Source organism: Cajanus cajan, chromosome 3, assembly GCF_000230855.2.
Source record: "Cajanus cajan strain Asha chromosome 3, NIPB_CcT2T_4, whole genome shotgun sequence".
NCBI lineage: Eukaryota > Viridiplantae > Streptophyta > Magnoliopsida > Fabales > Fabaceae > Cajanus > Cajanus cajan.
Genome location: NC_138519.1, coordinates 32,008,817 through 32,011,182, shown reverse-complemented (window position 1 = coordinate 32,011,182; position 2,366 = coordinate 32,008,817). Strand labels below are relative to the sequence as shown.

General features: G+C 27.3%; 1 long non-coding RNA gene across 1 annotated transcript; it reads left to right on the top strand.

Annotated features, from left to right (window-relative positions):
• Positions 1–234: 234 nt before the first annotated feature.
• On the top strand, positions 235–1,702 carry LOC145956548 (uncharacterized). Its single transcript, XR_014432796.1, has 3 exons — positions 235–460; positions 905–963; positions 1,100–1,702. It is a non-coding gene; the product is annotated as an uncharacterized LOC145956548 (long non-coding RNA).
• Positions 1,703–2,366: the final 664 nt, after the last annotated feature.

Below are 2,366 nucleotides of genomic sequence, written 5' to 3'. Positions count from 1 at the left end.
TTTAGACATATATAATAATAATAATAATAATACATTTTTAATAAAAATAATACATATTGATATTACTATTAGTATCTTATGTTTTGTTTGAAATAGAAATTAATAAAAAGAAATTTGAAATCTTTCCCACTTGCTAAGAATTTATCTTTCCGCCATTATGCATCCACGATCTTTTTATTCGTCTATTTTCTTGCCATATTTGATTTTCAGTTTTTATTTTCCATACGGTTATTGTTTCCTTCTCCAAAAAATTATGAATTTCCTTCTGCCTCACTGCTTCGAACCTTGACACTTTGGGCACCTCCCTCCAAATCCCTCTCTTGATTCCAAAAACATAGGTTTCGAATTGTCAAGAAAAAAAATTATAACTTCGCAATAATATTTTCCAGCAAGACATTTTAGAATCATCGTCAATGTTTGATATCTCACGGTACATTCTGAGTCTGCTTACACAAAAAAGGTATCTTATTTTTTTTTCTTTTATGTCACTAGATTTGTGCTGGAACTTGGAAACAATATAGGAAAGATAATAAATTTTGATTTTTTTATTTAGATATTTGTTGTGGAAAGATTTTTTCCCCGTAAGCTTAATTAAGTGTGTGGAACATTTCCAAGAGGGTTCTGGGCTTTTTATGTTATTATGAATTTATGTTGTTTTATTATTTTATTTGGGTATGTAAATTCAATAATTCTTATCCTGTATTAGAATATTCTTGATTTTTCTTAATCTTGTTTTGTAAGTTACTTAAAGCATTCACGTTTAGATTTTGAGAAACTTAATATCACAATTGAAGATTATTTCCATGAGTTGAATTTTGCATGAAAAATACTACTTCAAACATTATTTGAAATTGATGTTGTTCATGGAATAATGTTTATTACTACATCTATATAATTGATATAGGTATGTTAACTAGCACATGAGGATCAAAGATGTCTTCTTCGATCAGTTATGATTTTAAGGTATGTTGAGTTGTTTTTAATGTTCTTTTAAATATATGATTAAAATAAATATATTATCATGAAAATATACATTGTGATACTAAAATTTGGTAAAATGACTTCATTCTAATCCTAGTGAAATTTAAATTAATTGCAGGTGTCAGGGCTATTAACTAATGGAACTTATGGAGCCGCAACACAAGAATTCAAAAATTATGATGTAATCCATCTAGTGGGACTAAGAATTGGTGCCATCTCTTTGATTAACATATTCATAGACCTTACGAACAATATTAAGCTGCTAAGACTTGGAAGGAATGATGGAATGTTTTTGCTAAGAAGGAAGTTTATGGCTATTCTTAGAAGAATACCCAATAATTTTCTTTTTTACATTTTCTCTTGTAATAATGACAAAGCATATTTATTGATTAGTTTTATTTACATTTTGTTAAAATAAATATTATGAGCAAATTTATAATATAATTATTTAAACTATTTTTTGTGTATTTTGTTAATGCATTTTTGTATAAATGAATGAATTATTGGGTATAAGTTTCAAATTTTGAATTGATATTGTAAGATTGATTTAATTTTGAAAAGGTAATATAATAGAGTAATTTGTATAGAAAAAGTAAAAAGTTATAGATAAAATTTAAATCAATATCATAATTAGAAAATGAAATTAAAGACTAAAATAAAAAAAATAACTATATTATTAATATTATTTTAAATAATAATAAAAATAATAATTACTAGTTGTGACAAGGCACTTTGAAACTAATGATAATATATTTATGATTTAAAACTCTTAATAGTGGCAATTAACTTATCACTATTATATTGTATATTTGTGACAACTTGATTTTGTCACTTTTACATATAAATATTAGTGACAATAATTTTCTCACAATAAATACTAATATTTATGACATTTGAAAAATCGTCACTAATTTAATAGTGACTCGCATATTAGTGACGATTAGTGACAAACCAAAAATTGTCACAAAATGCTTCTAGTGATGAATTTTTAAGCTTTTAGTGACAAATGTAGTTATCACTAAAAATTAATTTTCTTGTAGTAACTTTTTTGACCCTGTTGGCTTTTCTAGCATAACTCTAACTTTTTTTTAGTTTAGGATTTCACATGCTCATGTGGCTTCCTCACATAATCAGCTTTAGATTGTGCATGCTTATCCTTAAATTTAGAAATGTTAGGCACAGGCAACAAATCTAGTGGTGTCAGAGGATTTAATCCATGTAGACACCCAATTTCGTCCGGAGGCATGCAAACAACGGGACAGAACTTTAGAGGGCCCAAAAGCCCAAACAAGCAGATTTTAGAAGACTAGAACGGGCTATTCCAAAACCGGAACGGGCCGTTCCAAGTTTCTAAAAAAGGCCAAAAACCCTAAATTGGAACGGGC